The sequence below is a fragment of the Crassostrea angulata genome, chromosome 1 (assembly GCF_025612915.1).
Source record: "Crassostrea angulata isolate pt1a10 chromosome 1, ASM2561291v2, whole genome shotgun sequence".
In the NCBI taxonomy this organism is placed as follows: Eukaryota; Metazoa; Mollusca; class Bivalvia; order Ostreida; family Ostreidae; genus Magallana; species Magallana angulata.
In genome coordinates, this window is record NC_069111.1 from 2,634,688 (window position 1) to 2,648,910 (window position 14,223).

The 14,223-nt window shown below is 32.3% G+C and overlaps 1 pseudogene; it reads left to right on the plus strand.

The window, feature by feature from the left end:
* Nucleotides 1-5,303: 5,303 nt before the first annotated feature.
* On the plus strand, nucleotides 5,304-7,469 carry LOC128177451 (complement C1q-like protein 2; annotated as a pseudogene).
* Nucleotides 7,470-14,223: the final 6,754 nt, after the last annotated feature.

Genomic DNA, 14,223 nt, shown 5'->3' on the forward strand with positions numbered 1-14,223 from the left:
CCATTATTGAAATAAAATATTTTAATAGTGGTAGGATGTTATTTTAATGCCTATTATTCCGACTGTGCATAACACTTTCGGTTCCAGATGACAGGTGGTATGGGAAACATGACAATATAGAGGTAAATCAAAGAACATAATAATCAAAAAGGAATTCATCATCTCATAAGACATACTTCCTTTCTTGAGAAACTCCCCTAGCAGAAAGGAAAGTATTACAAACAAACATAATAATAGACATAAAACTGAAATGCATCATCAACCACTATTGAAATACTTTATTTCAATAGTGGTTGAAATGAAAGGTATCCCCAACCACTATTGAAATAAATTATTTCAATAGTGGGTGAAATGAATCGCATCCTTAACCACTATTGAAATAATATATTTCAATGGTGGTCGTAGTGAAGTAATCCCCAACCCCTATTGAAATAATTTGTATTAATAGTGATATTTATAATAATATTTATCAATAAATAATTATTCAATATACAGGGGGTTTGAACAGAAGTTCTGGCAATTTATTTACAAGATGTTCACCATTGTGCAAATAATATACAATATCATAGGACATGATATGTTTTTAGAAAGAGAAATGTAAAGAAAAAAATGTAAATGTTCAAAGAAAAATTAATGAAGAAATTCATTCTAAGCTACGATTGAAAAAAATAATTTCAATTGTAGTTGTACTTCAACAGTGTCTGTAAATTGATTTTCAAAATGGAATACATCCCGGAATACTATTTAAATATTTTATTTCAGTAGTGGTTGTATTTCAATAGTGGTTGTAAAGTGATTCTTCAGATGAAATATATTCCCAACCAGTATTGAAATAATTTATTTCAATAGTGGTTTTATTTCAATAGTGGTTGCAAAGTGATTTTTTTTAATGAAATGCATCCCCAACCACTATTGAAATAATTTATTTAAATAGTGGTTTTATTTCAATACTGGTTGCAACATCTTCTCAAAAATTATTAGGCCAGAAAATCTCAAATTAAAATGGAAGCATCCTCAGGTAGTGTAGATTCAAGTTTGTTCAAATCATGGTCCCCGGGGGTAGGGTGGGGCCACACTTTGGGGATCAAGTTTTACATAGGAATATATAGAAAAAATCTTTAAAAATCTTCTTCTCAAAAACTATTAGGCCAGAAAAGCTCAAATTAAAATGGAAGCATCCTCAGGTAGTGTAGATTCGAATTTGTTCAAATCATGGTCCCCGGGGGTAGGGAGGGGCCACAAGAGGGGGATCAAGTTTTACATAGGAATATATAGAAAAAATCTTTAAAAATCTTCTTCTCAAAACTATTAGGCCAGGAAAGCCCAAATTTGAGTGAAAGCATACCCAGATCGTATAGATTCAAGTTTGTTTAAATACTAGTCCAGGGGTAGGATGAGGCCACAATAGGGGATGAATTTTTACATAGGAATATATAGAGAAAATCTTTAAAAATCTTCTTTTTAAAGACTATTTGGCCAGAAAAGCTTTAACTTGTGTAGAGGCATCCTCGGGTAGTGTAAATTCAAGTTTGCAAAATCACAGTCCCTAGTGGTTGGGCGGGGCTGTGATGGCTGTTTGAATTTTTACATAGGAATATATAGTGAAAATCTTTAAAAATATTCTGGGAAAGTTTTCGGTCCAAAACTCAGTACTTAGTGTGAAAGCACAGGTTATGCAGATTTAAGTTTGATGAAACCATGATTCCTTAGAGAAAAGTGAGGCCACAAAAGGGGGGGGGGGTATATAGGAATAGAGGAAAATCTTCTTACAGGTACAACAACAAAAAGGGCTTGTTATTTACCAAAAAAAGAAAAAGAGGTGGATAAAAATTGGCAGATTTTCATTTTTTTAAAGCAAGATCTACTGTACTTAGTTGTCAAGATATTTTGATACTGTAATGCTAATTTGATCAGAATTAAGGCAATTGTTGCTCAGGTGAGCGATGTGGCCCCTGGGCCTCTTGTTTTTGGATGTCGTCGATCCTATAACACATGTGCTCATATGTCGTGATCAGATTCGATGTGTTTTATTGAAAATTATGATAATACTGAGAATTATAAACTTGTGTCAAATAGAGGTATACATTCTCATGTTGATTAATCAAATTTCGAACTCGCTACCACCGAATGTCTTGATAGCAATATGTTAGAAAAACATAACATTTCTCTGAAAGAGTTGACGAACTTCTCATTGTAAAGCATGCATGCTTATATGACAAGTTATGTGCATGTATATATTAAACTTGGTACATTGTAAAATGGTACAGGGTGGCCTCATAATTATGTTTACCAAGTCTCTGTGTTGGACAACACGGACCTAATTCTTTGAAGAATTGAAGATCATTGTATTGCTCTTAGTCACAAGAAAGATATTTTTTCGAACATTCTTTTACATGTTATTTTGGTGTTTACTATTAATAAGAAAAATTATCGCAAATAAGTGTTAAAAAGGGAAATTAATCTACTATAAATCTGCATTTAAAGCAATGATGGCAACCCAAATGACTAACAAATACAATGTACGTGAAGTAACTCTTATTTTTTGTAATCAATATCACATGATTGCATATGGAGAAGAATCAGTCCTGTTCAGACACCGTTGACGAGACGATTAAAGAACACTTAACACCCTACTTTCTTCTTGGTACAGTACGTATTCGTTTCTAAATAGTATTAATATTCATTTTATACCGCTTACACTATTCATGAGGGCTAATTGAATATAGATATTCACAGTAAACTATAACTACTTTCACTTTTAAGGTTTTTTTTATTTTTTACTTGCAGATTTTATTTTCTATAGCACCCGTAAAGTTTAATTTTTAAACAAAAACTATTTAAAAGGATTTTAGTCTGGAAGTATTTTTCATATTTATCGGCATTTAAATATTTTTTTTGTATGAACCGAAACGTTCATGTCTGTCTACAGTCAAAGGTCATATATTGAAGCTTTATGGTTTCAACATAATTTATTAATTATTAGTGAATGAAACAGAGCTCGTCTTCCTCAAAATTAAATTCAATGTTGAATGTTTATAGGGATACGAATCATTCAACAAGTTCATTTGACCAAAAGCGTTCATATCCAAATGAACCTTTTTTATTGTTGCTATGTATTTCTTTCTTTAATGGATTTCGTTAAGGACATACTAGACTTTGACCCGTGCGTGCACGGGTTGACATTGCATATCAGACATTTACGAAATAGATATATCGAAAGGGACCAAGCCCGTTTTAACATTAATTTCAATGTAACCATCTATTATTAATGCCTCACATATACCCGTAATGTAACAAAAAATTGCAGAATCGTTCGAAAGACGAATAGTGCCATATAAAAAAATATTTTTATCTCGTAATTACGAGAAAAGATCTCGTTATTACGAGTTAATTTTCTCGTAATTACGAGAAAACATCTCGTTATTACGACTTAATTATCTCGTTATAACGAGAAAAGATCTCGTTATTACGAGTTAATTTTCTTGTAATTACGAGAAAAGATCTCGTTATTACGACTTAATTATCTCGTTATAACGAGAAAAGATCTCGTTATTACGAGTTAATTTTCTCGTAATTACGAGAAAAGATCTCGTTATTACGAATTAATTATCTCGTAATTACGAGAAAAGATCTCGTTATTACGAATTAATTAACTCGTAATAACGAGATCTTTTCTCGTTATAACGAGATAATTAACTCGTAATAACGAGATCATTTCTCGCAATTACGAGATAAAAATACTTTTTAATGTGGCCCAATTCGTCTTTCGTAGAATCGCCCCGTAACGATTTTGGAGAAATTTAATGAAGAAGTATTGAAAATAACAGTCAAATTAATCATAATAAACCATTTTGAGACTGACTGTAAATACCTTTCATCTAAAAATTTAATCCATATAATGTAAAAATTCTACACTTTTTCAACAATGTACACGTATTTTCTTTGCTACAGAGACAATACACGGAACGCATTCTATCGTAAAACCGGGTACGTAGGACATAAATATATTTTTTCATTTTAACGATAAAACATTCTATACATTATATCTTCATTCTCCTAAGAGATATACGAAGACAAAAGTAAGTACTAAGTTAATATGTATATTTGTTATTCTATAATTTCTCTCATAAGGAATCACAAAATAATATATGAACAGAATATTTAGCAATTAAATTTCCAATGAAAATTTACACGTATTTGTACTATCGTTTCTGAGTTTAATAATGCAAATATGATTTTGTAAAAGATCCCGTTCGCGTGAATGTATTGCGCACGCGCTAGATTGTAAAATCCAAAAAATCCAGATGATTTCCGGAATTTTTTGAGGAATTTTCACTGATTATTAATTAGCTTAATTGAGAAAAAATAAAAACAAATTGGTAATTGTCAAGTACCAATGATGTTTAAAATACATAAAACAAAAGGCAAAAATCTTCCGATTTATCGGTATTAAAGCTTAAAAATTCGAGTCTATTATTTTAATATAGTAGTATAGATTTCGAAACATTGCTTACTTCAGGCCAACCGAACAGTTAGTCCACTTTAAGTTTTGCAACAACAGGTGGAGGCAATAATGCCATTCTATCTGAACAGTTATCAATATTATCATATTCGGATAGAATGTATATGCTCTAGAATATTATTTGAAAAGTTCAGTAGATACTTCAAAAGCACTTTATCTTATGATTGCAGTATTTTGTTACGATATGTTTGATAAAAAAGATATATATTATAAGGTAAAGGGTGTCTACAAAAAGGCTACTTCTATTTGAAAATTTTAAATCGTTTTCGTATGATTTAAGTTATTGTTGGTCTTTTGAAAGAAGTTCACGGTTTATCTATACAAAACCCATTTACATAATACCAGTACATAGTGTATGCATATACATAACTGATGTTATTCGTGGTCAACGTTTGAACTTTTTACTAGGGAGTACATTGAAAATAAGAATGCATCATCCAGGAAGTAATGAAGTCGTGCCATCATAGGTACACTGTGTTTAGAACACCAGAGTGTTTGGTTATCATCCATATATATTTTACACAAATAAATTACGAGAAAAGTAAACAAGTGTTAACTCTTAAATCAACATTTCATCATTTGTTAACTATAGGAAAACATATCAAATGTTACCCTACCAGGATATCAACACTTCTCTTACTTATACATTTTTAAATCCACGGCGTCCTTTCTTTATTTGAATACATAATATATTGCTGAATAACTACCGTATTGTGCACATTGAGTTCTAACGACCAATTAAATACTGGTATTAGATAGAAGCTTTTTTTAAATCTTTTAAATTAATACGTCTGTTTCTTGAAAACCGACACCACGAGTGTTGATCTTCATTCTTACGGATATCTGGCTAGAAGCTTTTTAAGACAACAGAAGAAAAATGCACTATTCGAAAACTCTTCTGTTAGTTGTCTTATGTCTATTGCCTCTCATATCCATATCTTTAGGACTTTCATCACTAACCGACGACCCAATTGAAACAGAAAAAAACCGGCCATGAACTGTTGGTTAAACTAGAAGAAAGCTTGCAGAAAATGACCCTGGAGCTATCGTTCCTTAGAGGCGAAGTAGAAAACCTACAGGAGACAAACATAAAACTGATGGGCGAAATCAACAATTGCAACAAGTTTAGAAATCATGACGGAGAAAGTTGAAGGTATGGCATCTAAAACTTGCTATTAAACCAAATCGGTGAATGATCTGTGGACGAAAGCAAATTTTATGAACACAAACACGAACGCTTTCAATTTTTTAAAGCTAAATATGCCGTTTTAATGAATGTTTTTAAAGGGGATTGGTCACGATTTTTGTCAGAATTTATTTTCTCATTTTTGATGTTTACAAAGCTTTAATAAAGCATTTCTAATAAGCAACCGAAATTTGAGTGTCATTCGTCGAGTTATAAGCGAGATGCAGAGCTCACAATTCTTTGTTATGCAAACAAAGCTCAGGTCATGTCATTGCTAACGTTATGAATGTTGACAAGAAAAATCCAGGTTTAGACCCAAAATGAATAAAAGAAAGACTAGGGAATGTTTATTTATGGTGAAAACGAATTAGCAGATAGAAAAATCAGCTTCAAAAAGAACTTTTACTTGCATATTGAAACAATGTAAACAAAAACATGGCACGAGCCATGTTTACATAAAAAGAATCGTGAGCTCAGTATCGTGCTTATGAATGTATGACTGTCATTTAAATGTTGGTAAATAATTAAAAATGCATTAATTAAGCATTTTAAACAATAAATATAGGAAAATAAAATTTGACCAAAATCGCGACTATGCTCCTTTAAAGAAGCCCTCACCAGTCTAGAAAGTTCGTACGTCGAATTTTCCAACATGAGATGAAATAGATGAAAGAAAACACTCAACTATCAACAATCAATTTCCCAGTTATAATATACCGGCCATAGAAAATTTTCAACCAAATTAAAGACAATGGTATGGCAATGACTGACAAATGTAACAACGGATACGTTTACGTACTAGTATATGTATATGTATCATTTCAATATTTATTCTTGTTTTAATTTTCTTGATTTTGTTGTTTTTTCTGTACTAGGAAATGAGAAAAGGATCGCCTTTACTGCGGGTACTGCACAATATATTCCAAGCGTCTACTACCGCACCGACATGATTTATCCAAACGTCATCACTAATCTAGGGGGGGGGGGGTACAAACGAGTAACTGGCGTCTTCACGGCGCCAGTAAGTGGAACCTACATCTTCTACACCAGTGTTGTCTCCCGGGATAACAAAAACATATCCACCGACATTGTGCTGAATGGTAACAGCAAAGTCAGGACATTTGCAGATAGCAGAGGATTCAACGTCCCTGAACATTACGTGTATCAAACCGGGACCAACCTAGTCTGTCTCCAATTGCAAGTGGGTGACAGAGTCTGGGTGAGGAAATATTCTGGCACCGGGTACATTGTTCATTCAACACCCATGCATACGTTTTCGGGATATCTTTTGTAGCCCTTTTGTCAAATCTCTTAGTTCATCAACATTTAAACTTTCCGATTTTATTTTGTTTTTATGAAAAGAATATCATTGCAAATATCTATCTTTAGATTTACGCAAAGCTTTGTTAATTGTCATCCAACATTCGACTCATTTAAATAAAGAGAATACAATTCAAGAAAAGGTTTAAAGTATCTGCGTTGTTTTGTCAAGATCCACCAATGGTAGCTCATACCAGCATATAAAAGTTGAGAAAACTGAACTATTATTATGGAAATATTTCTAAAAATTGAGTACCTCATCCAGGAAGGGAGCGAAAGAGCTCTTTAAATCCTGCAAATTTAGTGCAATTTTGCCACTATATCTTCACTTTTATCCGGTATAATAGTTCGAAAAGTTATCGTAAAGATAAACGAAAGGAAGGTATCAGAAAGAAAATTCAGAAATAGCGTTATTTTAGGTTGTACATTAAAATTAATATGAAGGTTGCATTAATTATATCTGATATATTTGAGAAGGTATGACTTTATCCTATAAAAATTAATGTGTCTATTACCAAAGAAATGCAAAATGTCCAAGTAATTGTTTTTCTGTTTCTCAACACCGTTTTATGACGGTGTATTGTGTATTCAAGAAAAAGGCCGAATCAAATATAAATGATAACTTTGGCGTGCATAAGGTATGAAAGTCAAGCAACTGTGAACAGCAATGCTCAATGGGAAAATTCTATACAGAGCTTCCGCAAAATCAAGTACATCGCTAAATGCCATGCATATATGTTTAAGAATAGTCACAATCAGGAATACGCTAATTCAAATCCACGCCAACTTGTTAAAAACATAATTTCCGCCAAATATCGTACACGCCAAAAATATTACGTTAACAGTAATTTATTTTCGTAATGGATTTCCTAATGAAAGTTTTTAAAAAGTATTATTTAGTGAAAAAATGTCAGTCTATGAAGTCCGTTTTTACATACATTTGATTCGTCCAAACAAACTAACATTCCTTTTTAACTCACCTGAGCTGAAAGCTCAAGTGAGCTATTCTGATCACATTTTGTCCGTCGTCTGTTTGTTTGTCCGTCCGTCCTTCTGTAAACTTTTTACATTTTGAACTTCAACCAAATTTGGTACAAAGCATTCTTATGGGAGGGCAAATATAAATTGCAAAAATGAAAGACCGATCTTTATCCAAAGCGGAGAAAACCTCGAAACTGTAGAAAAAGGGGGTGCATTTTTAAAAATCTTCTTCTCAAGAACTACTGAGTCAAATTCAATGTAATTTAGCATGAATAATCCTTATGGAAAGGAAAATTTAAATTGGAAAATTTATGAGCTAATTCTGTTTCAAATCTGAGTTATTACGAAAATAATAATAAAGGAAAGGCGTGTTTCAATCAGTTTATAGCTTCGGGTTCGGTATCCATAAGTCTTGGTAAAATAGGTAGGCAAACCCGGGCTCACAATTCTTTGTTTGTACACAGATCTGAGGCCATTCTTTTTTTCCATTCTAAATGCTGAAAAGGAAATACCTAGTTAAAAATCTTAAGCTGAATGTAATAAACTCATGTGAACAAATTATGACTCAAACCTAGCAGAATTGTGAGCTCTGTATCTTGCTTATAATTCTACGATCTACTCTCTGGGCGTCCTCTCTTTATACAATGAATAATGTGAAATCTACATCAATTTTGATAGTTTTTTAGACACGACTTAATTAAAACTACAACGTTAAAACAGTCGCCACAGTTCTGACACATTTCTGTTGCGGGGATAAAGGAATTATCGCTATTCCTAAGAAAATATTACAACGGAAAATTATTCTGGTTTGTAGCCATTTGTTATTTTTGAATAAAGATGAAAATAATGCGCGGGCCTTAGAAAATTAGAGTGATGTACCTGTCAATACTATAACATTGACTTTTATACCTCTTTAACATGCTACGTGACAATATTTTTCATTCCAGTGTATTCATCAATCAAGTGTGTGTATAGTTATAAAAGTCACACGAGTTTACGTGAGGTAAACAACAGTCATTTAATTATAATGGAGAAGACAAATTAAATTTTTGAATGTTTTTAAATTGAGGAATTGAGCGCATTGAGGTAAAATTTTATTCTTCAGATCTATAGGATTTAAAAAAAATTTACAATAACTATTACATTATATTTTTAAAAAATACAATAACTTGAGGAAGAAAATGTATTTATATGCTTATATATTGTGATCGCTTTATAAACTGGGGGGGGGGGGGGGGGGGGGGGGAGGGGAAGAACGAAAATATAGGGAATTGGAAGTTAACAGTGTACCCCTACCAAATGTTAAGTTGTATATCTTGCGTAGGATTTTCTTATTCTGGGTAAAAATAGTATTCCATGAAGGAACATTGTCAAAGATTACGTGTATGCAAAAATAAGTGTAAAATTCGAATACTTTACAATATTTATTTTTTGTTGTTCTACCGAGAGGCCATATGGCACACTATCTTTGAACGTCCGTTGTTCTCAGGTGAGCGATGTGCCCCATGGGCCTCTTGTTTATTCTTATTTTCGCGACAAACCCTTTTATGAAACTGGATTTGCATTTTTTAAGTCAACATTTCCAATTACAACTTTAACCATTAGGAAACCAATCACGAAGACGTTCTGTTGTTAGTTGACATATATTTGTATTTATATAAAACGAAATTTATTCAAAAACTTTTACATTAACAATTGTTACTTCTATGCTTACGTCGACTCGATATATATTTAAGTGAACGTGTAATAAAAGATACCACAGAGTCAGTGTCATCTGTTCAATATTTGAATATTTTACTGGAATGGGACATTGATGTAATCTGACAACAAAGGTACTGTTTAACAAGTTGATAAGACAGGACTACCAACAGTCTCGATTTAAGTCATATCTTGTTAAGTTCTATTTTCGATAGAACGACTTTGTTAGCAAATACAATCTTCCTCTGGGTCGCATGCTGACTGACGTTTTTCATACTTATTGTTAGACCATAATTAATCACATAATTGTCTGCGTATTTCCCCCTTTTTTTCCCCAATTACGACATAGAGTACACGGCGGGTGTGACCGGTTAGCAGAGGATGTTCCCTCCCACAAGGCACCTGATCCTGCCCCTTATTTTTGTAGAGGCCCGTGTTTACTCTGCTCCTGTTTTTTTTTCCTTTTGACTTTTGATTTTGAACACTGTTCGTTATCACCAAATGTCATCACACTAAACTTTTAAGTAGATGCTTGATTCTGTAGCATTATAATAAAGTTTAGAAAGAGACCATTTTTAACCATAAAACAAAGGGAACTGTTGATCGAAACAAAGTTGATGGTAGCGGATTATACTGTCGATGAAATACTTGGACGTAATTTTCTTTAAAAAAAAACCTTATGTATAGAGAGCGTTAAATCTTTTAGAATTAAACAAAACAAGGTAATTTGTCCAAAATAATTAGTGCTTTGGATGATTGGGATAGGTAAAATATTTGTTCACAAATATAGGCATTGTTCAAAATACCCAACAGTGTTTTAGTGGATACCAATTTAATGAGTTGCCGGGCGATTACTGGTTGCGCAATGCGTGTTATCCAATGTCTTATCAAACAGGGAACTAAATTCTTAATAATAATCACGAATAAACATTTGAATGACATAATTGAAAAGGGCTTGATTGGACCATCCGTAAGCCTGCGGGAGCCATCTGTCGTTCTGGTTCCTTAGAATGTTTAGAGAACGCGTCATTTAGTCGTCGACAAAACAAATTTATAGCTAAAAATGATATTCATTGATCCGAAAGGTGAAATGGGGGATTGTTAGAAGTGATCAATACGTTTGATGATTTCAAAATTGATCACCGTCAAGGTAGGAAGCGCGGGAATGCGGACACACAAAGCAGCTAAGATGTCATGCACCCAGAGTGGAATCGATTCGGAATCGAAAGCAGAGATCAAGTTCGAACAAAATTGGAAAATCCACTCCGAAAGGGGTGCAGACTGAAAGACATATATTGTTTTATTGTTTCAAGGTTGAAAACGGTAAACACTTAATTCATGTTTCGAAGGTATGATAACGGGGGTTTGTAGGGAGATATCAGGAATATTTACATAAGAGAAAGACTTGTAGTAAAGAAATGGGTGTTCCTGCCATGATGCAAGAAAAATACCTGTTTATTATACAAATGAGGAACACGTTAGGGTGTAAGACTAATGGCACATCCGTAGATTAAAGCACCTAATTGTCACCAAGGCTCTTGCCCAAAGGAGACAAAAATCGTTTAGCCTTTCTGGCAATACATGAACTTTAACATGATAACTACTCTATTAATTTATTAAAAAAGAGATCCAAAATTTGCATTAAATTTTCTAAAGTCGATACCGTAACAGTTCTAAGTCACCTTAAATAACCCATAACCATTGTAACAGTACATGTCTTTTGTTTGAGTGCAACAAAACTCATATCGACACCATGTCCTTTTTTACTTAATAATTATTTTATATGCTGAAAAACCATCTTTTGATATCAGTTTTGATACAAATAGAACAAATTTAGAAAGTTAATAATTGTATCAGTCAACCACTCAAGTATCTAAAGGCTTTATTCCATTAAAATTTGCATGAAATTTTCTAAAGTCGATACTATTACAGTTATAAGTCCCCTTAAATAACCCACAACCAGTGCAACAGTACATGTCTTTTGTTTGGGTGCAACAAAACTCATATCGACACAATGTTCCTTTTTACTTAATAAAAACTTTTAAAACACCATCTTTTGATAACAGTTATGATACAAAATCAACCAATGCTAGAACGTTATTGATCGATCACTCCATCACTCAAGTATCTAAAGACATTTTTTCTTCTTTGTCTTTCATGGTTTGATATGACACGTATCCAGTGTTTAAATTAAATAATTTATAATGCACACTTTCACGCAATATATCAAAGTATAGAACACCTGTTTGTAAGTGTACATAGGTTCCTTAAAGTGTTTGACGAATGTTAGGCTAAAAGATAAAAGTTTGCGGAACTTGAGAGAATAGTTATCAGATATCATCTAAGAATTCTATTGATCTATATGTCGTTAAATCATTTACACATCAAACAGTTGGACACTAAAGACACCTAAAATACTCGATCCTAAAGGCAGGTCAGCAAACGGCCACTGGATATTATTAACCTCGACAATTTTTACATCTAAATCTTTAAAAGACCATTGATTTGTATAAAGTCACAAATCAACGAAAGGTTATCAAATCTCCCTAAACGTGTGTTCGTGATAACAGAGGAGAACAGAGTTTAAACTCAAATACAGATGAAATTTATGATTTCAAGGCAACATCGAATATACAAATTTCTCAAAAACCACTATCGGGTCATGAGTAGGGATTTACCTAATCATATATCTCTTTTCTCTTGAGACACACGATAACATACATCTTTGTTGGGAATTATGTTATTCAAACATTCCTTTAATCTAAAGATTTATTCTGATGACGATAATCCGTAAAGGTGTGTGTATGTCTCCCAGGCAGGGTTATCTGAACTACAACAAATAACGGGGTCTCTTCCGGGTTCTCTTGTGAAGAAATCAAACATCTGTTAACTGTTTACAACTTGTTACCAATTCCAAATTGTTATAAATTGATAAGATAAAGATGAGTGTACTTAACATTAGTAGGGGATAATTATTTTTTTTTACTTTTGATTGACCCCTTACAATTGGTAGAATAATTTGCCGCAAGTACAGTACTCAAGCTAAGATAGTTATGTCTTACTACTCTTAATTTACATATTATATATATAAAAAGATACATTATTGCATAATTTCTAAAAGGAGCGTTTATGATGAAATTATCTTAAAAAATAGATTATTAAAATATCGCATAAAAATTTAAAGCTTATTACATTTACTTAAAATATAAATATCTTTGGAATACTTTAAACATTTCTAACATTTTAATATCGAAATAAATCACATCAAAGTACCAAATGTACATTTTTTTTATTAAACTCGTGCAATAAGGTAACGAATCTCTTAGAATTTAAGGGGATTTGAATTGATCATTTCAGGAAATAATGTATTTGCACATATGCATAAACGCAGGAATAAATCTTTAATCTTTAAGCGTATACGACATTGCCAGTAGGTATCTGATAATTGCAAGCAATATCTCTTACACAACTATAACAACCATCATCCTAAGCACGCCTGGTTGTCCTCATTTTATTCAAATTTGAATGATTTCTTATTTTTCAATATAAGGCTATCAACATAGTCTTAAATGTTGCCACAGCGACATGTTGACATAGCAAAAAAATATGAGCTCTGTATCTTGCTTTTAACTCAACACTGACATAAGAGGTTTTTTTTGCTGACCATTATTAGCACTCTATTGATTTTGTGTTATGAGTAAAATGGATAAAAAAAAAACTTTGAAACTTTCAGCTGAAAATTGTCGCTAAATTCCTTTTAATCTTATGCTTTTATCTTGTCAGAATATTTCACAGGTGTAATAAATGTTACGTATTTTACTTGAGGATATTTATTTGATAATTTAACATTGTAGCCAGTTAAAAAAAAGGTCGAAACTGAATCATATCAATGTGCATAGTTATTGAGGTTATGATTTTAAATTATGTTTTTGATGCTGTTGATGTGTATGTAACTCACAGGATTAAACCAAAGTGATAAACAAGTCATTTTAGCACAATATATTCATAAAAGAACCCCTCATATGTATTTGAGCTTGGGAATCGAAAATCCATGTGTAAATATAATATGTTATGATTTAGGATCCCTTTAAAGAAAATGTATAATTCACATACTGATAGCATTTCAAATAATGTTTTTAACAAAGTTTGAATATGTTAATATCATGAAGTTTTGATAAAGTTTCCAAGATAATTTGGAGAGTTCAAAAATGTTGTTATGATAAATGAGACAGATAGAGACCTCTATGATACGATGGTATGATTAGATTGATACAATTGCTCGTGTCAATTGTTCTGGTGAGCAATTTGAAAACACCAGGATCCATTTTTTTTTCAAATTGTCAGACTGGATTTTATTTAACGATGATTTGTTTCCAGGCTTAAATAGTGCATTTAACAAACACCTTTATAAAATCTGTTATCTTTATAAGCTTTAGAATTGAAGGTGTATCTGTTGTCTGGCCATGCTATTGATTTAATTTTGTTGAATTTTACTTCATAGCTAGGTTTACTTAAC